Source organism: Tachysurus vachellii, chromosome 8 (assembly GCF_030014155.1).
Source record: "Tachysurus vachellii isolate PV-2020 chromosome 8, HZAU_Pvac_v1, whole genome shotgun sequence".
In the NCBI taxonomy this organism is placed as follows: Eukaryota; Metazoa; Chordata; class Actinopteri; order Siluriformes; family Bagridae; genus Tachysurus; species Tachysurus vachellii.
In genome coordinates this window covers 29,678,592-29,700,646 of record NC_083467.1, presented here as the reverse complement: position 1 = coordinate 29,700,646, position 22,055 = coordinate 29,678,592, and the positions used below count along the sequence as shown (strand labels likewise).

The following is a 22,055-nucleotide window of genomic DNA, read 5'->3' as shown; positions in this document are numbered from 1 at the left end:
CAAGGTTTCTTCCTTTACCATCTAAGGGAGTTTTTCCTCCCCACAGTCACCTGAGTCACCTCAGACTTGTTCATTGGGGATAAATACATACACATTTAAATATACCTTTTGTTCTATGTTTATGTTCTGTAAAGCTGCTTTGAGACAATGTTAGTTGTTAAAAGTGCTGTACAAATAAATGTTCATTAAATTAAATTAAATTGATTACCTTTATTAGAATACTGTTATTACCCCTGAATTGGTGAATTTTCCTTGGGTACAAATATTAGTTAGACTACCGGTGATCTGCTTTCCCTTCTACCATCCCAGGCAACATGAACACATCATCAACAGTACAGTGTCTTAAAATCTCATGACATGTTTATGTAACAGGTATACAAAGTATACGGCTAAATAATGTTATAATTCACACAAAATTGTTCTCTTGTACATTTTATGATACCTGATCTGATCTAAAGGTGCACTTCTCCTTTAAGTGTTGTGTGGTCACAGTAAGACCTAATTTCCTGTCCTAACGCCTCCTCTTCCCTTTTGAAATGTGATTTAATGGAAGAGGTAGGTTTATTTTGTCATCCTGTTAATTTTATGTAATCCTTATTTTAATTATATCTTTTATATTGGTATTTTCACCCAAATTTATGTGTAAAGTACTATTTTATCTATCCTTGGCATTATTTTCACCATTTTACATTCTTTGAGGTATATTTCTGTCTTTTATGTGAGACCAGCACATGGTAATGGAGGTGCATCATTTGTTTTATAGAGTGTTATAAGGGCCACTCAATCTGAGGCTGCTTATTTGTCTCTGTTAAACAGACAGTAAAAAAGGATCCAGTGAATCGGTTGCCTGCTGTCCCGTGTCTGTCTTTGCATCACACAACGTAACACAACGCAGACCAAGTTTTAATACCCGGTGTCGCTGGCCGCACATCACGCCGGGCATAAGCGAGCCACACGGGTTACATTTAGACATCACAAAGTAAGTTTGCTTTTTCACCGGACATCATATAATTAACTGAATCAATACATGATTATGGTTGTTTACCATTTTCAGGTTGTACAGTCTCTCATGCTGCAGTATGGAAAAGACTGTTACATCTTTCCTTATGAGCTTATTTTCTTCCTTCTCGAAGATTACCTTAGCTCCGCCTGTTGTAGCAGCTTGTACAGAGACTATGCACTGTGGGTACAATGGGATGAATAAGCTCTCCTTCAGAGTAACTATAGAGCATCTTCCCGTAACGTCCTTCAAAACAGCATCTACATCTCCACGTTTTAATGCAACATTGCTTACAGCTCGCTCCATGTAATGTGACATTGGGCCAAAAGTATCATAAAATCTTGTAAACTTGTCCTCCTCCTTTATAATATGCCTTAATGAACATGCCTGAGGTGACTGTGGTAACTGTGGCAAGGAAAAACTACAAGAAGTTACGTATCTATCCTGACCCCTGAGAAGGGAATGAGACGCTGCGTCAGGACTGTATGGGACTCGATGGGAACGCTTCTGTGAGGAAGTTGTGTCTGAAGCTCGGTGTGCACACATGCCAATTTAATGGCTAGGGAAGGACATTATGTGCCAGGGTGATTATGTGCCAGCAAGTTCATATAAGGGCATGCAGGTCACATTACTCCTGCTTCTATTTGTCTGAAGGAAGCACGATTGGACACCCGGGGAATGGCCAGTTATTCAGCATCTCGTCCCTTCTCATGGAACTGGGTTACATATGTGATTAATCTGGTGTAGTTCCCTTTCGAGGAACGATGATACCCACACCGCCACGCAATGGTCAATAACCAGAGCCAGTGAGAGAGCAACACCACATGCCACATAGGTCTCTACTACCAGTGTTATAGGTGCTGTTTGGAGACCAGATTATCAGCTCCCAAAACAGCCAAACAGGGAGGTGGTGTTATGACACGAGCTCAAGTGGTGGATACAAGTCCTTAAGGCCCTTACTGGGCCTTCAGAGGACGGACGGCATAGCTCTGAGGGAAGGTCTCAGCCACCTTGAGCCTCAGCCACATCTGTAACACGGCATCAAGGCCCAGAGGGGCCGGATAAGAGAGGGAAAACCAGAGCGAACAGTGAGTTGAGGTCGAATCCCTTCTAATGATGTTTCCCGAATGGCAGGATGTATATTAAGAAAAGCAAAGGTCCTAAAACTGATCCTTGAGGGACCCCATAAATAACTGGCAATAAACTGGAGGATTCTAATGCTGTCTCATATCGGTCTTTGACTAAATTTAAAAACAAAAGTTCATTCTTATTCTGGATTTTTTTCATCTTTCTGCTGTTTGTTTTGCATCAAACAAAAAGTTTGTTTTCCTTCACATCACGTCACTGCGTGTGGTACTTTTATGATAGCTGTACCATTTTGTTGCCCCCTTTTGGTGGCAATTTATCACAATATTCATAGCGGGTCACAGCTGATATATTTACTTTCATTACATTGTGCATTTTGGGTTATGTGTTAAACTCTTCTGTTTCTTCTTAGCTTCGTAGTTTACTTTTAAATTAGGTGAATGTCAGTTCTTCACTGCTCTGTGTCGTATGAACAACAAAAGGTTTATAGGGTTCTGGGAGACCCTTTTACTAGATTGGTCCATTACTAATAGCCCCCCTTGCATTTCTGAGGGCAGTTGCTACCTTTTCTGCTCAGATTATGTAGTTTGCTATTGTTTCTTTAGGCTCTTTTTTCTATATAAGAATTTGTAGCACATTCTTCCTCATCATCTGCTGCACCCCTCATTACCAGTGAAAGTCTTTTATTGTCCAAGTATTAAATTATCTCTGAGTAACATTCTTTGTTCAACTATCTCAGTTGCAAGAATTGTGTCCTTTAGACACATCATCCTCAGGTGGCGAATATTCATTCATTCATTCATTCATTCATCTTCTACCGCTTATCCGAACTATCTCAGGCGTCATTGGGCATCAAGGCAGGATCCACCCTGGACGGAGTGGTGGTGAATATCATACCATATAATTTATAATACATACAAAAATTCTAGACAAGTTTTGAAAGTCAAATATCTTATACATTTTTTATATTTCTAGGGACACAAATAAGAATAATAAAACACTGTATATAACAATGCATTTAAGTATTGATGAAACAAACTGTTTAACCAAATTCTAAGTTTACAGAATAATAAAAATATATTTATGTGTTCAGCTGCAATAACGTTCTAAAAGTCTATGAATATTTGTTAAAAAAAAAGAGGTTAATTGTAGATTTGAGGTTAATTATAAAGTGCAGATTTTGTTGAGCTTTAAATATAAATTTCATGAAGAATGGTAACTTAGGTGTTCAGGAAATAGATGAGTTCTGACAGACAGCACTGCGTCTAATCACTGAACAGATTAGACAGAACATTAAGAACCAACCTTTTACCAAACCTGTGACCGGAGATACCAGCCTGCTCATAGTTAGCCTAGCTTTAGCCTGGATCAAGAGAACCATTCATGAGGAATTTCAAAATGTATGTAAAATGTAAAATGTTAAGAGGCAGCTCTAAGTGAGCAGACAGAACATTGCTAAGTAGTGTTCACTACAAAAGAGGTTAGAAATGATCCAATTAATTATCCGTTTAATATCCAGGAGCAATGAAAGGTCAGATGGCTGTAATGAGCTTGAGGATACTTGAACTACAGGTGACCTGCGATCATCTGCCCTTAGTGTTTATTATTGTGACACTTCTGTCTGCAGCAATGAAGCATCAGCAGCCTCCCTGCAGCAGGGAAAAGTCCCAAATCTGCTTCATATGACTGAGATAAAACCAGAGGGTATAATGTGTCTTTGGCTTTGAAATAGACTTCAGATGCAGTACAACATATTCATCACTGTCCCAATGACCCACAGCTCACTGCAGAGAAACAAAGTGTAGCACAAGAACCCACAAAAGTACACAATCAAACCCTTCTCTGTACTGACTGTGACTGGTTTCTCCCTGCAGCCATGTCCTGCTCTCTGGACCTTTTCACTGCTGTTTCATCTTGTGAGCAAAGCGACTGAGGCTAACATCACAGCAGTACCAAGACACAAAGGGTCAAAGATCATTCAATGTTTCTGTGTGTTTCAAGTCTGTGCCCTTTGATCCTGAGCTCTCTGTTCTCTTCCAATACAATAACTCAAGCTCAATGCTGACAACTTCCCGTAATGACCCCCCCCCCCACCAGATAATACACCACTAATTACACCCCCCCTCCCCCCAGCTAGGGCATGATTGTGATCGATTAGGGTTATATCCAGGGTATATTCTCACCTCACCTAGCACTCAGTCTTCCACATACACTGACCTGGATAAAGTCCAGTTGTAACTAAAAGTCTAAAACATACAATAGCATAGCAATAATATCCTAACAGTGGGTATTTAATTATAACAGTGGGTATTTAATCACGACTGTGGGTATTTAATTATAGCACTGGGATGTTGATGCAGATGCTGGAGCTGGAACCACTTAGTGATGTTGGGGTTTAAGATGTAACTTTTGGATTCAACACTGTACCTCAGGACCATCCCCTTTCATTCCCATACTATACTGAAGGCAGAGCTCTAAGGTGTGAAACTCAACTTCATTTTTATCCTTCAGCAGCCAATTGATCAACTGTTGTTTGTCTATTTGTGCTTTATAAATAAAGTATAACTAGCTACCACACTTGCAAACTACAACAACTTGGAAGCATCACTCCGTCCTTCTGCTGCTCTGACCGTACTGGAGTTGCCATCAGACTTGCTCCAAAACCAGAGATGTTACTATCTTCTACAGCATGGTGGAGGGAAGACCTCCATTTGTCCTCCTATTGTAGCTAGCTAGCTAAGCTGATATCTCTCACTCATCTTCTACCGCTTATCTCAACATCCTCGGTTCACGGGGAGCCTGTGCCTATCTCAGGCGTCATCGGGCATCAAGGCAGGATACACCCTGGACGGAGTGCCAACCCATCGCAGGGCACACACACACACACACTCTCATTCACTCACACAATCACACACTACGGACAATTCTCCAGAGATGCCAATCAACCTACCATGCATGTCTTTGGACCGGGGAGGAAACCGGAGTACCTGGAGGAAACCCCTGAGGCACGGGGAGAACATGCAAACTCCACACACACAAGGTGGAGGCGGGAATCGAACCCCCAACCCTGGAGGTGTGAGGCGAACGTGCTAACCACTAAGCCACCGTGCCCCCCTAGTATAGTAAATGCTACTGGCTATTGTGAATATAAATCAAGCTTCCTGCACATTTACTTCTTGTTTCAAAAGGATTTACATGCTGTCATGCTCATAACCAAGGTGTAAAACAAATGAAAAAGGAGAATCTTTATGTGGACGATGTTGTGGTCAATCTGCTCTTCCAGGGGACATGGAACATCTGCTCTTCAGCCATGGCACGACTTTCCCAGGAAAATCTCAGAAACTGTAACATACGTTAATTTCTTTCTGTCCTTGACTCAGAATAACGCTAATGATAAACTATATCATCGTGCACCTCGTTGAGATTGAGGGTCTCCTGCTGATACGAGCTTTTCACCGTCTGGGAATTTGAACAATGTACCTAAGAGCTGCATGGTTTAGCTGGTCGTCTGTGATAGAGATCAGTTCAGCAGCCTGGTGTTTATTTGGTTGTGTTTGATGTCTGATGAAAACATAAACAACACAAATGTAGAGCTGAACTGAGATAACTGTGTGTTCAGCTGTCGTCCACCTGCCAACAATCAGCTACACAACATACTGAGATACCGCAAGGGATGATCACCTCCATCAAACTGCTTTCACAATCCTGCAGCCCATGCCTGCTTCTTTCTTCTTTCTTTCTTTCTTTCTTTCTTTCTTTCTTTCTTTCTTTCTTTCTTTCTTTCTTTCTTTCTTTAAATGCCTCATTTTTCCTTTATTATCTTTTGTACTCTTTAACTCTTTCTTTTGAATTCTTTTAATGCAAGCCCCACCACCATCCCCACCCCACCCCCCCATAATCAGACCTGTACTCACCAGGTATTAGTATGGATCAGGATTTTGATTGCGAGTGACTCCTCCCCTTTTATTTCAGGAATGATTTGTCACTGTTTATGGTGTATGTGTATGTAAATGTTTGAAGTGATACCGGGGAAATGAGGCAGTGTTTAGTGCTAATAGTCTCTCTGGTTTAATGGCAGGAAATGAGCTTCAGATGTCGATCACTTTCGGTCGGCGCTCTCTTGCTTTGTTCCCAATAAAACCACTTCAAGAGAGTACAGCAGTGAAAAACAAATGGCACAGCAGTAGCCAACACTGCATTTTTCACATTTCAGACTCAATCGCTCTCGGGTTTAATCCGGGCTGAAACAGATGGTGTTTTTTTTCTGCTCTCGTCAGTAATTTAATGTGCACTTGACATGAATCATGCTGTTAAGTCGGAGAGACCGCGGACCACTGAAGGAGAAACTAAACAGCTTGGGCTCTTTTGAAGGAACCAGTTTGGTTTTAATGGGCTATAGAGACTCAGACATGTTGATGTAATTGGCTACAATTGTTTTGTCACAGTTTCTTTTAATCACACAGATGCTGTTATTGAAGTAGCTAAAGCTCAGTCTTATCTATACATAATGAAGAAGCCAGCAGTCACTTGAACTGAGTTGCAGGATGAGCTGAAAGCAGCAGCAGAACCCACAGTTACACAGAGATCTTCTCTGTTCCTCGTGCTAAGAAAAGCAAAGGTCTTAAAACTGATCCTTGAGGGACCCCATAAATAACCTCTGCTAAAAGAGATGTCAACAGTACAGAAGTTCAGGACACTAGCAGTAATTCAGTTTGTAAAATTTTTTGGAGAGAGAAAATTGTATGTACGATCCACAAAACACCATCATAGACACTGTGATATGTAGCGGCTTCTGTCCGAGAGCCGCTGGGGCTTTACTTATCATTTAAGGAAACATGAATGGACTGATGTCCTAGAACACATTAGAGAAGAATTCAATCTTGTTGGCCAAGAAACCGAATCTGTGTGAAATATGGATGCTTCAGTGAGACAATAATCCCAAACACACAGTAGATTTCACACTTAGAGCGAAGATAAATCTGAACCTCAACAATCTAAAACGTCTGTGTGGTTAAGACAAGATTAACTTTTACTGAATTCTTGTCTGTCTCTCTTTCATGATCTATCTGTCATTGTTTCTGGCTGCCTGTCTCTCTTAATTACTCTCTGTTTGTCCCCAAAACACAGAACAGTTTCTATCTATCTATCTATCTATCTATCTATCTATCTATCTATCTATCTATCTATCTATCTATCTATCTATCTATCTACTGTATCTATCTACTCTATCTATCTATCTATCTATCTATCTATCTATCTATCTATCTATCTATCTATCTATCTATCTATCTATCTATCTATCTATCTATCTATCTATCTATCTATCTATCTTTTCAGTGTATGGTGAAGGTGCTGAGTGGTGTTCAGTTGCTGTGATGTAAATGTAAATGAAGTTAAATAGCTCCCCCTGGTGGCTGAGACCTGGAGCTGTTTATCACCTCATCATAACACACTGAAAGACACTTACTGTACTGTAAGCCAAGCTTAAACGTCTCAAAGATGATGTAGTTTTAATTCAACACAAAAGTATTTGCTCTTCTTAATATGATTAGTCTTCAGCCCTGAGGTTCTGTTTTGTAGAAGATCCTGCTCCACTCCTCCATGCAGAACATTTCGAGTTCTTTGTTAAAAAATTGTTCTTAAATGTTTTGTTGAAGTGTTTCTGGAACATTCACAATTATCTGTATGTTTAACATTAATTATCTTAATGGTAAAAAAAAGTTGACATTTTTTGTACACTGCTTTTATTCTCAGGCCTAAGTGCAGGAGTAAATTCAATCATTTCCAAAACATTTTGGCACCAATTTTTTTTCTCTGATCTTTTCACTTTGATCTAAAAAGGTCCTGGAACTCAGCAATATTCATGATGCCATCTTTTAATTTTTTACAAGAATTACAAACAGCCTCAAAGTATCTCTGGTCCATTATTGTGTGTGTGTGTGTGTGTGTGTGTGTGTGTGTGTGTGTGTGAGATCATAATCACTCCATAACACTTATGTGTGTATGAATACACACATATATAAGTAAGACACAGACACACACAAACACACACACACAGTGCAGGTGGTAATGAGTGTGATTCGTTCACGCGTGTTTAATGATTGACTTGATGTGAAGAAATTAAAAACTAAATCTACTACATCTCTAACCTGACTGTCTCACTGTCCATAACTGTCTCAACACCTGATACTGTAGAACTGTTTATTACATTAAAACAGGAATAGGTTTGATCTCTATTTATTTTTCTGTCTTGATGATTGATGTAATTTGACCCCAAAGTCAGCTCAGGACCCAAAGATTCCTTTAGGATTTGTGAAGTATGTTAATGTGTCAGTTTTAATTAACAGTAAAGAACCAGATGAGGCAACTTTAAGAGACCTTTGATGCGGTATGTTCATTTGATGCATGGGCAAATGATTATAGCAGGTTAAACCAGTGTGTGTGTGTGTGTGTGTGTGTGTGTGTGTGTGTGTGTGTGAGACTGATCAGAGGAAATGTGGTGATCCTGTCTGTTTATGTGATTGATCAGAGACAAGCAGACAAGACTCCCATCATGCTTTGCATCTGGCTGAGTGACAGGTCTTCATTACACCTGTGTTTTTTACTACCAGCAGGCAAAGACAGAGCCTGGAACATTCCTCACCACTCATTGTGTGTGTGTGTGTGTGTGTGTGTGTGTGTGTGTGTGTGTGTGTGTGTGTGTGTGTGTGTGTGTGAAGTGATCCCCCATTCAAATACTCAGCTCTCGAATTATGAGCTTCTCTTAATAAATATATTGCCTGTGTGTGGCGTTTTAAAGGCTGTCATCTCTCTCTCTCTCTCTCTCTCTCTCTCTCTCTCTCTCTCTCTCTTCATTCCCCCCTCAGTCTCCGGCTACGCAAGGACAAATTCCTGGAAAAATCAGAGCCTGCACTGACTTGCTGAAGACAAAGAGAGTGTGTTCCTGCTCTAAACAACACCTTTTTCCTCTCAGATGAGTGGCAGAGAGAGAGAGAGAGAGAGAGAGAGAGAGAGAGAGAGAGTCAGACCCACAGGGCATGTTTGAGGCAGATGGAAGGAAAGTGTGAGACTGTGTAGTGTTGATATAAATATTTAAAGTCAAATTTAAAATTAGATTTAGTCACAGTATTTGATATTAATTATTACATGAATCAGAGGCCACACCTTCCTCTCTGTGACTGACAGCCACGAGACCGCACTTTAATGATAAACCTCCTTCACCTTTATAACTGTGACTGACACACTGAGGCCATGTCTTTGTTACCTGCTACTTGCTAACTGATATCTTGACATAACCACATGCATTCATGGTTGAAGTACAGGTTGTAATTATAGTATGTCTAATCACAGTGATATAACTGGATACATTTATGTTTGACATTTTATAAAGCTTCCTAACTCAAACATACTGTCATGCTGTCTTCAGGCAGGTTTGTTTCTTACATTTTATATAAGATTATTTGCATAGATTAGGCAAACCTTTAAGATAATGAATGCACTGATTGGGATTTGTGTTTAAAGACCACGATATCACCGAGGCACAGGTCATTACTGAGGTCAGCAATGCTGTAGAAGATGAACCCATGATCCGAAGCAGACATTTTATTTCGACTTCCAACACAAGTGAGGAAACTTGCAGTGCGGACTAAACACCCATTCCTACAACGACAGAGATATTCGGTAACTCCCAAAGACACTGCGCCAAAAACAACATGGCCTCTGAAACAAATAAAAAAATAATGTAATATAATAATAGTCTACTGCAGCCTTGGAAAATGTAACCTGCATCCAGGAAAATAATAAGTAAGAGACACCTGTTATTTTTTATTCTTTCCTTTTTTACTGGGCCTCAGGACCCCGGGTGTCATGCAGCTTTACACTCCCTGAAATGAAGAGAGTGCAGAGCTCATAAATCAGTCGTAAATTCAGTGAGTTTCTGTGAATTTTAATGCACAGCAAGTGATAATCTACAAATGACAACTGAATCATCTGACTACTTTTTACATGATATTTCTCATAGAAGACAGCATGACAGGGCTGAGAGCGGAAGAGATAAGTAAATAATAAAAGACTGTAAGTGCTGTTACAGTAAAACGATCATCATCGATGTTGTGTGATAATAGAGTTACTGTAGTGTTACCACCGATAAGTGCATGTAACTGCACATCCCCAAGGGCTTTTATTAACTCAGCACTTTAGCCTTCAGTACAATTCAGTAATAATTGTAAAGGACAATTAAGGAAGCATTTCAGGGCACTTTAAAAACTCCATCAAACAGAAATGGATTCCCTTTCGAAGGAACACGAAGCTGCGTCAGAGCTGACTATGGGAACGATTCTTTGAGGTAGTTGTGTCTGTCGCTCTGTGTGCACACGTGCCAAATTAATGGGTAAGGAAGGACACGTGATGAAGTGATTACGTGCCAGCAAGTCCATATAAGGGCATCTACATCACATTACTCCAGTTTCTTTGTCTTCAGGAAGCACTCTGTGTATGTTTGTGTCAATTGTCTGTCCCGTCTGTCTAGTGCAGGGGAAAAATATATATATATTTCAAGTGCTAGGCAAAATATGATGTTGTCAACTAACCATTTTAAGAGGTGCATGCATCCATGCCCCTGCTATATCATGGAGCATTTATTCAAGTCCCGTGTCCGCTGAGGTGGAGTAACAGCTTCGATTATGGGGTTCACAGATTGAGTTAATGGAAGCTGAACAAGAGACAGTGGTGTTCGAGGAGCTCCTCAAGGTGCTAATGTGCTCTTTTTCTAAATTGAATTTTGAATTGAATTGAATTGACTGGCCTGAATAGTAAGTTAGTGTTGTCGGTTCTAAGCTCGGTGACCGCTTTCTGACTTCAGGCCGCAGGCCAGCTCCACGTAGGCAGCTGCCTTTTTAGTGCAAATTTTTCCGCCGGCCATGTAGAGATACTTTAGTCCTTGTGAGTAAAGCCTATATAGCAGCCTGAAAGAGATTGATGGTGGCAAAGGATTGGACCCTCAGGCAGTAGCTGAGCCCCACCGAGCCTCAGATCTCGTGCTCAATAGGCCGTTCAATGGCTGCGCTGGTTGCCACAGAGAGACACCTGTGGCTTAATTTAACAGAAATAAAAGATAAGCATAAGTACTTTTTCCTTGAAGTCCTAATTTTGCCTCAGGGCTTGTTTGGCGATGCAGCGAGTACATCGACAGGCACCAGGAGGTGAAGCACCAGTCAGTGGCGTTCAGTCTAGGCCATCTTCCAGCTGCACCCAACCTCCCCCAGCTCACTCAGAGCAGTGAAAAGGACAAGTGTGGTGGCTCGAGCCCCCTCGTCTAAGACTAGGAAGGCTGGTCAGCATGCCCAGCCCCAGACCTGTTAGGTGAGAGGAGACCTCGGCCAGGCAGGCTAAGAAGGAATCCTGAGCAGTCAGGCGTACACATAATACATCCCATAATATTGTGTACTATTACATCAGACTTGCAAATATTATAAACAGCAGCTATGTTAATTCCTCTCCACTGCTTCTCTCTTTCTACCATCCCGAGGCATCCAGACATTGTACCAGCTCTGATTTTCTTCTGTGTCATGAAGATTTTGGACCTCCACTGAGATGAAGGCGACTCTGTGAGAATCCTGAGACATCTAGAGATCTACCAGCTCCAGTTAGACTCTGTTATACTAAAGAGGAGATGTGAACTCCATGTGATCTTTGAGGACAACAATCTCCTCATCAACACAACATTTATCAGACTGTATATTTATAATCACACCCCCAGTGTCACCCAGATGAGGATGAGGTTCCCTTTTGAGTCTGGTTCCTCTCAAGGTTTTTTCCTTTACCATCTAAGGGAGTTTTTCCTCCCCACAGTCACCTGAGTCACCTCACACTTGCTCATTGGGGATAAATACAAACACATTTAAATATATACAATATTAATCTTGAATTTTGTATTCTATTAATCTTTATATTAGTCTTTATATTAAATGTTTGTTCTGTTTATGTTCTGTAAAGCTGTTTTGAGACAATGTCAATTGTAAAAAGCGTTATACAAATAAGCTTGAATTGATGGTTCTTAGGAGCGTCCTTATTAGTAAGACTTCCCCTAGTTCTTTCCCCGCCGCCTCTGGCACTTTGGGGAGAAGTGGGGTCTGTGCCCGCTCCTCCTCCTTGCACAGATCTGTACCCTGGGTTATGAAGCATTCAACATTATCTCTTTGTGTCTGCTTCAAATAAGGCTTTTCCAGCTCTGGTTCAGGGGTGCGGGCTTTCATCTTTGCGGACATCCCCTTGGGTTCATAAGGATTACAAAATGTGGGCTTCATAACCTTCTTATGTGGAAAAGATCCCGGTCACAGTCGCATGGCTCTTTCGACAAACGCCGTGCTTTCTGGCTGGGGAGTGACTGCTGCCCTGTCCAGGGTCTATGAGAGGATATGAGGGCCTATGAGAGGATATGCCTGGATATAAGGCCCATGTTTCTAGCATTGAAACACTTTCCACCTCAGGGGCTGACTCCTATACCTTAGAGGCTGCCACCTGTGGGCCTGGATGCCCGGGCATCCACTTGTCTGATCCACATTGTCTGATGAGACCAGTGAGGCTCTGAAAAACTGTTTTGAAACAACAAGGGGGGGAGGAATTGTGTAATCCTCATGGGGAGGATATTAGCAATCTAACAGACTGTCTATTGCTGACTATATCAATTTGGAGAATACTGTACCTACCTGGGGTCTCATTTATAAAACTGTGCGTAGGATCCCTACTAAAAGTTTACGTGCGCCCAAAAGCCAAAAATGACGTACGCCAAAAAAATTTCCGATTTATAAAACCGTGCGTACGCACTCCTGTAAGCAATGTTCCCTTTATAAATCACAGATCACCCGCAGATGTGCGTACGTGAACCAGCCTCAAATCCCGCCCTGTACACGCCCATTTTTAACCATAAATAGTCAATGCAAATCACTGCGCGGGCACGAGAGTGGACCTCGTTATAATGAGTTTCCTCTGCGCTCTGCGGGTTTAAAAATGGGGTGAGGAGTCAGCGTCTCAGGGGGTCGCCACTGTCACCTGCAGGTTATAATTATATTAAAAACAACATTGTTACAGTTTCTACTTTTTAATATTGTTAAACTCACCAAGAAGCCACTCATCACAAACTGCGCGTGCATTTAGTCTGTTCCCTACACTGTTATGTGTCAAGATAAAGGGATCATGTGTTGAACCAGGCCAGTGTGCCACAATGTTTGTGAGGGTCATGTTGGAGTCACATATGATTTGCACATTAATAGAATGCACATGCTTTCTATTAACATATTAACATAAGCAAATTCATTTTCAGATGTGAACTTATAGCAACATGAGTGCAGTCAATTGCGCCGATTACATTTGGAAAACCAGACATTGCTGCAAACTTCACAGTGTAGGGGAACCTGATGTATCGACTACCCATATAAAGTATACCATTCAAAACGACAGATATTATGGCACTCAGTGACGGCTGTGATATACCAGACTTATAGGGTGAGATGATAGATTCCAATAGAATTATTTCATATACAAAAAAGGTCTTAGAGACAAAGTTGAGGATTACTTATAGTTTTTTTTAGATAAATAATTTACCTGTCTGCCAATGCCCGCTGGAAACAGCCGGTTGCCAAGAACCCCAGAGTGGTGAGGACTTGTATTTGGACTGGGATGGCATGGTTCCGGCATGTTGCCCTCTCTAATACTGGACCCAATTCAGCACATAGATCTAAGAGCACAGCTCTAGGAGATCTAAATCAGCTTATTAGCCAGTCATCATCATGGTCCCTTAAATCTCGTTCTCTCCTTATTCTGCCATTGGCGTAATCCTCCAACAGTGCCAGCAGTGCCATCATGAAGCATTACATGCCCGGGTCACCGGAGGATTTATATGTTTCTAGCAATTAGACTGATCGTTAACACCTTGACAAAATCACAGAATTAATTTGCGGGCGAAAATTTAAGACGAAAATGTTATAGTGAACACATACTTCTTCATGACGGTTTTGTAATGAACACCGTAATAGTTAGGACCGAAGATGAGTAGTGATTGTGCTTCATGACTGTATTTGCAGACTTTGACATTTTATGATATTTGTACATTAAGGAAAATATTTCGTTTTTACACTGTGCTCTGCAGTTCTCTAATAAAAGGGTATTTCATGCTATTCTGTATCACATGTAGTCGCACCATCTCCTCCTGTGCTCCCGTTGTGGACAATGTGACTGTAAGGCAGCGCTGATTATTCATTCATTCATTCATTCATTCATTCATTCATTCATTCATCTTCTACCGCTTATCCGAACTACTCGGGTCACGGGGAGCCTGTGCCTATCCTCAGGCATCATCGGGCATCAAGGCAGGATACACCCTGGATGGAGTATTATTATTTTATTTTTAATACATTTTGAATTACATTTGGATTTTACTAGATGTATATAGCCTAAAACAATCGGCACAAATAACACTGTTGGATTTAATCCTCATGATAATGTGGATATAACGTATGAAATGGAGTGAAAATTAAATGTCATTAATTCTTATAATCGTTCTTCTCACATGTATTTTCTACAATCTAACTTCAGTTCACGACCTCACCATCTGTGTCGCCAATTCCCTTTGTCTCCAGAATGTGCGTACGCACGTCTCAAAGTTTGCTTAAAGGTGCGCACATTCTCCCGTCAAGTTTGTTTTTTATAGATCACAACCTTTGCGCAAAAACTGGCGTACGCACATTTCCAGCCCCGTTTTGTGCGTACGCACGCTTTATAAATGAGACCTCAGGACTGTACAGTGTTTTCCCAACAACAAACCATGGATCAACCCTTATATAAAGACTCTCCTTAAAGAGAAGTAGAGGGTTTTTAAATCGGGAAACAAGGAAGCAGAAGTTCTCTAATGACTCTGCCATCATCGGTCTGATCACAGGCACAAACAAACTTCATTACCACCAGTGAACATTCAGGGAAAGGACATTGTGAGAGTGGACTCTTACAAATACCTGGGTGTTCATCTGAACAGCAAACTGGACTGGACAATATTGAGGCAATCTATAAGAAAGGACAGAGCAGTCTCTTTCTGCTGAGGAGACTAAGGTCTTTTGGAGTGCAGGTAGAGCTACTAAAGACCTTTTTTGACTCTATGGTGGCCTCAGCCATATTCTATGGTGTGGTCTGCTGGTGCAGCAGCATCTCTACTGCAGAAAGGAAGAGACTGGACAAGCTGATCAGGAAGGTCAGCTCAGTCCTGGGGATTCCAGAGATCAAGCCTAATATAAAGACTCTCCTTAAAAAGACACTGGACACTGTACAGGAGGTGGGAGAAAGGAGGATTGAATATTGATGGCAGTGTATATGCATCAAACTTAAGACACTATATTGACTTTTCCAGAGTTCACACAAAAACACACTAAGCTGTGAGTCTTTGGCACAAAAACCACCAGGTTACTCCAGTCACTGTGAGAATCCTCAATTAGTCTTCTGTTAAGCATAGAGTTACGTTCATCCCAAACAACATTTTTTGTATTCAGGTAACAGTTATGGATGGATACAGTACATACAGCCATGATTGGAGGAGTCTCAATATGACGCTTTATGAGGTTAGTGAAACTGGGTAGAGTTCTAAATACACCAGAAGATGGTGAGTGGTGGTCTCCACAAGGGACAAAGGTAAATTGGGCTGCACTTTTAAATTCAATTCAATTCAATTCATTCATTCATTCATTCATCTTCTACCGCTTATCCGAACTACCTCGGGTCACGGGGAGCCTGTGCCTATCTCAGGCATCATCGGGCATCAAGGCAGGATACACCCTGGACGGAGTGCCAACCCATCGCAGGGCACACACACACTCATTCACGCACGCAATCACGCACGCAATCACGCACGCAATCACACACTAGGGACAATTTTCCAGAGATGCCAATCAACCTACCATGCATGTCTTTGGACCGGGGGAGGAAACCGGAGTACCCGGAGGAAACCCCCGAGGCACGGGGAGAACATGCAAACTCCACACACACAAGGTGGAGGCGGGAATCGAACCCCGACCCTGGAGGTGTGAGGCGAACGTGCTAACCACTAAGCCACCGTGCCCCCCCCAATTCAATTCAATTCAATTCAATTCAATTCAATTCAATTCAATTCAATTCAATTCAATTCAAGTTTATTTGTATTGCCCTTTTTACAATTGACATTGTCTCAAGCAGCTTTACAGAACATAAACATAAAACAAAAGGTTAATATAAAGATTAATAGAATACAAAATTCAAGATTAATATTAGATAGATTTGTGTGTGTATTTATCCACAATGAACAAGTCTGAGGTGACTCAGGTGACTGTGGGGAGGAAAAACTCCCTTAGATGGTAAAGGAAGAAACCTTGAGAGGAACCAGACTCAAAGGGGAACCTCATCCTCATCTGGGTGACACTGGGGGTGTGATTATAAATATACAGTCAAACAGATGTTGTATAGATGCAAAAGATCACATGGAGTTCACATCTTTTTAGTATAGCAGAGTCTAACTGGAGCTGGTAGATCTCTAGATGCCTCAGGATTCACTGAGTCTGCCTCATCTCAGTGGAGGTCCAAAATCTTCATCGCACGGAAGACGATTTGAGCTGGTACAATTTCTGGATGCCTCAGGATGGGTAGAAAGAGAGAAGCAGTGGAGAGGAATTAACATAGCTGCTGTTTATAATATTTGCAAGTCTGATATAATAGTGCACAATATTATGGGATGTATTATGTGTACATCTGACTAAAGAGATGAGTTTTTAATCTACATTTAAACTGAGAAAGTGTGTCTGAGCCCTGAACACTATCAGGAAGACTATTATAGAGTTTGGGAGCTAAATAAGAAAACGCTCTACCACCTTTAGTAGACTTAGATATTCTGGGAACTACCAGAAGTCCTGAGTTTTGTGATCTCAGAGAGCGTGAAGGATTGTAACGTGTTAGAAGACTAGTTAGATACATGGGCGCTAAACCATTAAGAGTCTTGTACGTAAGTAGCAGCAGTTTGTAATCAATTCTAAACTTAACAGGTAGCCAGTGTAGAGATGATAAAATTGGGGTTATATGGTCATACTTTCTTGTCCTAGTGAGAACTCTGGCAGCTGCATTTTGGACTAACTGTAGCTTATTTATTAAAGATGCAGGACAACCACCTAGTAATGCATTACAATAGTCCAGTCTAGAGGTCATGAAAGCATGAACTAGCTTCTCAGCATCAGATACAGACAGGATGTTTCTCAGCTTGGCAATATTTCTAAGGTGAAGAAGGTTGTGTTTGTAATATGGTGATATGATTTTAAAGACAAGTTACTGTCTAATAAACACTCAGGTCTTTCACTGTCGAGCTACTAGTAACAGTACATCCCTCTAAATGGAAGTTAAATTGTGAGAGTTTCTGTGTACTGGTTTTTGGACCTATAAGTAGTATTTCTGTCTTATCGGAGTTTAACAACACCAATTGCCTTAATCTCTCTAAGGCATTGAGTTAATTTGGACACTTTAGTTATTTCATCTGGTTTTGGTAAGATATATAACTGTGTGTCGTCAGCATAACAGTGGAAATTAATCCCATGTCTTCCAATAATGTTCCCTAATGGAAGCATGTACATCGAGAAGAGCAGGGTTCCAAGGATTGATCCTTGAAGGACCCCATAATGGTGGTTCCCAAAAGGAATCCTCCACCCATTTCACCTCTGACCATTTCCATGCGCTTCCTTTGTCCACAGAGGCCATCTTGTTAAGTGTCAGGTGTTGGATAGAGTAGAGATGTGATGGGCTGCAACAGCTTTTGTAGTGCCTTTTTCCTCATCCTATTTTGTTCTGTTTAAGTTCTTGAGTCAGGTGGCTTCCATTGTGGTGTCAGAGTCTTCGCGAAACCCTGGTTTTAGCACCACTGTAGAGTTTGGGGTAATAGGTTGTGGAAGAAGACTCAAGAGCCCTGGGCTTTTATTGGGAATTTATTTCACTATTGTGAAATTGTTCACTATACAGTGCACTTTTTTTAAAAAAAATATATTTTTTTGTGAGCTGATACCTGCAAGATGTAAACAAATGCTAGATGTATCACAATGTTTTAAATGGGTTATTTATACTGTACATAATCCCCTCTTGGAACAACAAGATCAATTCTGTTGTTTTTGGTATTCACTGATGGCACCTGGATTTCCGATTTAAGGATGAAATTTCAATTGTCTCTAACTGATATGTTGATCTAGAACATTTAGAACATGGCACCTTTGGTGGCAGATCACCCAAAAGTATAGGAACAATCTTAAGATCAAATAAATTTAATAACACATAATATTTGGTTGGGGGTCACGGTGGCTTAGTGGTTAGCACGTTCGCCTCACACCTCCAGGGTTGGGGGTTCGATTCCCGCCTCCACCTTGTGTGTGGAGTTTGCATGTTCTCCCTGTGCTTCGGGGGTTTCCTCTGGGTACTCTGGTTTCCTCCCCCGGTCCAAAGACATGCATGGTAGGTTGATTGGCATCTCTGGAAAATTGTCCGTAGTGTGTGATTGTGTGAGTGAATGAGAGTGTGTGTGCCCTGTGATGGGTTGGCACTCCGTCCAGGGTGTATCCTGCCTTGATGCCCGATGACGCCTGAGATAGGCACAGGCTCCCCGTGACCCGTGGTAGTTTGGATAAGCGGTAGAAGATGAATGAATGAATAATATTTGGTTCTATTTCCCAGGCTTGTTATAACTGCGTCATGCTAGTGCCAGGCATCACCAAACTGCTGAATGTTTCTTTTCGTATGCTTTTTCAGGTCAGTAGCACAATTTAATTCAGTTGCCATGAGTTTTGTAGTGAAATGCTGCTCATTTGTGTAAAGGTCTGGTAACCTTCCACTATTTTCCACTTCCACTCCCTAACTAAGTCCTGTATTTAGAGTTAGTGTGTTTTAGATCACTGCTGCATGATGAAGTTCCTCCTGAATAGATTGGTTGCATTTCTCTGTAAATGATCAGACAAAATGTTTCTGTAGATGTCTGAAGTCATTCTGCTGCTACCATAATTGGCTCCATCGTCAGTAAAGATTAGTGAGAATGTTACACCACCACCACCACCACCACCATGTTTCACAGATCAGCTTGTATGTATTTTTTTAATCTTTTGACCTTTCCATCAGTTTGGTACAGTATATGTTCATCTTGGTTCCAGAACCTTTGTGTCTCATCTCAGTACTTCCTTCCTCTGATTTTTCTGCTGATGAATGTTACATTCTGTGCCTTGCAAAAGTATTTATACCCACTGCAATTTTTCACATTTTGACACATTACAACTACAAACAAAAATGCATTTTGTTAGGATTTTATGTGATAGACCAACACAAAGTGGCACATAATTGTGAAGTGGAAGGAAAATGATAAATGGTGTCCAATTTTTTTTTACAAATAAATATCTGAAAAGTGTGGTGTGTGGTGTACATTTGTATTCAGCCCCACTGAGTCAGTACTTTGCAGAACCACATTTCGCTGCAATTACAGCTGCAAGTCTTTTGGGGTTTGTCTCTATCAGCTTTACACATCTAGAGAGTGAAATTTTGCAAAATAGCTCAAGCTCAGTCAGATTGGATGGTGAGCGTCTGTGAACAGCGATTTTCACGTCTTGCCACAGATTCTCAAGTGGATTTAGGTTTGGACTTTGACTGGGCCGCTCTAACACATGAATATGCTTTGATCTAAACCACTCCATTGTTGCTCTGACTATATGTTTAGGGTCATTGTCTTGCTGGAAGGTGAAGCTCTGCCCCAGTCTCAAGTCTCAAGTCTTTTTTACATGATATGGAGAATGAAACATCGGGCTGTAGGTGTTTTAATTAGTTTTTTATTGATATTGAAATTTGATGGATTTGCTTGTGTGTGTGTGTGTGTGTGTGTGTGTGTGTGTATTGTTGGATGTTATTTGTTAAACTCAAACGTGCTTGCATCTGTTAGTCTTGGCCAGGACGCTCTTGTAAAAGAGATTTTTAATCTCAATGTGCTTCTTTCCTGGTAAAATAAAGGTTATAATAATAATAATAATAATAATAATAATAATAATAATAATAATAATAATGTCTTTTGCAGACTCTAACAGGTTTTCATCTAAGATTGTCCTGTATTTGGCTCCATCCATCTTCCCATCAACTCTGACCAGCTTCCCTGCTGAAAATAAAGCATCCCCACAACATGATGCTGCCACCACCATGTTTCACGGTGAGGATGGTGTGTTCAGGGTGATGTGCAGTGTTAGGTTTCCACCACACATAACATTTTGAATTATTACTTTCTTTCAACAATAGCTTTCTTCTTGCCACGCTTCCATAAAGACCAGATTTGTGGAGTGCTTCTCCACAACTTTATCCCTGACCTGTCTGGTGTGTTCTTTGGTCTTCATGATGCTGTTTGTTCACTAATGTTCTCTAACACACTTCTGAGGGCTTCACAGAACAGCTGTATTTATACTGAGATTAAATGACACACAGGTGACTCTATTTACTCATTAGGTGACTTCTGAAGGCAGGTTCACTGGATGTTAGTTAGGGGTATCTGGGTAAAGGGGGGTGAATATAAATGTACACCACACTTTTCAGATATTTATTTGTAAAAAAAATTTGGACACCGTTTATACTTTTCATTCCACTTCACAATTATGTGCCACTTTATTTCGGTCTGTTTCATAAAATCCCAATAAAATACATTTTTGTTTGTGGCTGTCAAAATGTGGAAAAGTTCAGTGGGTATGAATACTTTTGCAAGGCACTGTATCTTCTGGTATGGATTGTGAGACCCTCATCCTTGTCCTGTAGAAGTTGTTGATGTCACCCTTTGTTGGTTTAGGTTTTTTCTTCACAGATTTCAGTGTTTCTGTTCAATGTCTGTCTAACAGAAAGGCCAAAGGTTTTGCTTTTTGCTGCACACTGAAGAAATTTGGACTTGAGATCAAAAGATGAATATGAGATGATATGTGATGATCAGCTGTCACTTCCTGATATCTAGATGTGTTAAACAACTTAGAACACAACATCAGAACATCAATTTTCAAGTGATAAACATCTCGGACTATCAGCTGTTTCTACTTCCTCAGTTGTTATATTGATTGTTTAAACACTTAAGAGCTCTGAACCTGAAAAAAGAGAGAAATTCCATCAGAGCTATCGCTTAAACAATAAATGGAAGTTGAAGCGTGAGAGCTTCTTTGTACGGGGGGGGCACGGTGGCTTAGTGGTTAGCACGTTCGCCTCACACCTCCAGGGTTCGGGTTCGATTCCCACCTCCACCTTGTGTGTGTGGAGTTTGCATGTTCTCCCCGTGCCTCGGGGGTTTCCTCCAGGTACTCCGGTTTCCTCCCCCGGTCCAAAGACATGAATGGTAGGTTGATTGGCATCTCTGGAAAATTGTCCATAGTGTGTGATTGTGTGATTGAATGAGAGTGTGTGTGTGTGTGTGCCCTGCGATGGGTTGGCACTCCGTCCAGGGTGTATCCTGCCTTGATACCCAATGATGCCTGAGATAGGCACAGGCTCCTAAGCAGTAGAAAATGAGTGAGTGAGAGAGCTTCTGTGTACTGGCTTTTGGACCGATAAGTAATATCAGAGTTTAACAAAAATTACAGGTCATCCAATCGTTTATATCTTTAACACTCAGTTAATTTAGACAATTTAGATGTTTCATCTGTTTTTTGGAGAAGATTGTAACTATCTAATAATTTCTGGAGCAGTGGTTTCATATTCTCCGTGCTTGGGTAATTCTTCATCCTGCTGTTATTTACCTTTTCTTGTTTCTGTCTTTCTCACCAACAAATATTTTCACAAGGACCTTTTTTTGAGTCCAGCACACAGTGGAAAGTGCAACTCGACTAAAAAGGGAACCAAGAAAAATAATTCTTTTCTGTTTACATTTGAGAAATGTTCTCTACAATGCTAGTTTATATGTTGGCTAAACATTGTATGGTATTACATT

General features: G+C 40.9%; 1 long non-coding RNA gene across 1 annotated transcript; it reads left to right on the top strand.

Moving 5' to 3' along the window:
• The first annotated feature begins 522 nt into the window (after nucleotides 1–522).
• Nucleotides 523–1,192, top strand: LOC132849749 (uncharacterized). Its single transcript, XR_009648925.1, has 3 exons — nucleotides 523–555; nucleotides 764–979; nucleotides 1,055–1,192. It is a non-coding gene; the product is annotated as an uncharacterized LOC132849749 (long non-coding RNA).
• The last annotated feature ends 20,863 nt before the right edge of the window (nucleotides 1,193–22,055 follow it).